The sequence below is a fragment of the Nestor notabilis genome, unplaced genomic scaffold, assembly GCF_000696875.1.
Source record: "Nestor notabilis isolate BGI_N333 unplaced genomic scaffold, ASM69687v1 scaffold12132, whole genome shotgun sequence".
NCBI lineage: Eukaryota > Metazoa > Chordata > Aves > Psittaciformes > Psittacidae > Nestor > Nestor notabilis.
The window spans coordinates 27524-27746 of NW_009919806.1; positions in this window are offsets into that span (position 1 = coordinate 27524).

The window sequence follows — 223 nt, forward strand, 5'->3', positions numbered from 1 at the left end:
GCAGAGCAAAGAGCAGTTCCCAGCCAGAAGAGAGACCTGAAGCCCTTCACCTTGTTTATTTGCCAGCGGCAACTTTTAGAACAAGTGTTCTCTCCCGCCTTTGTTTCCTCTTATTAATAAGTAATCAGAGGAGGATCTTTCCATGCAGCAGCTGTGTGGCTCCAGGCTTCAAACAGTTCTGGCAATAGGTCTTAGCAGCTGACAGCACCCACCAAGCAGCATC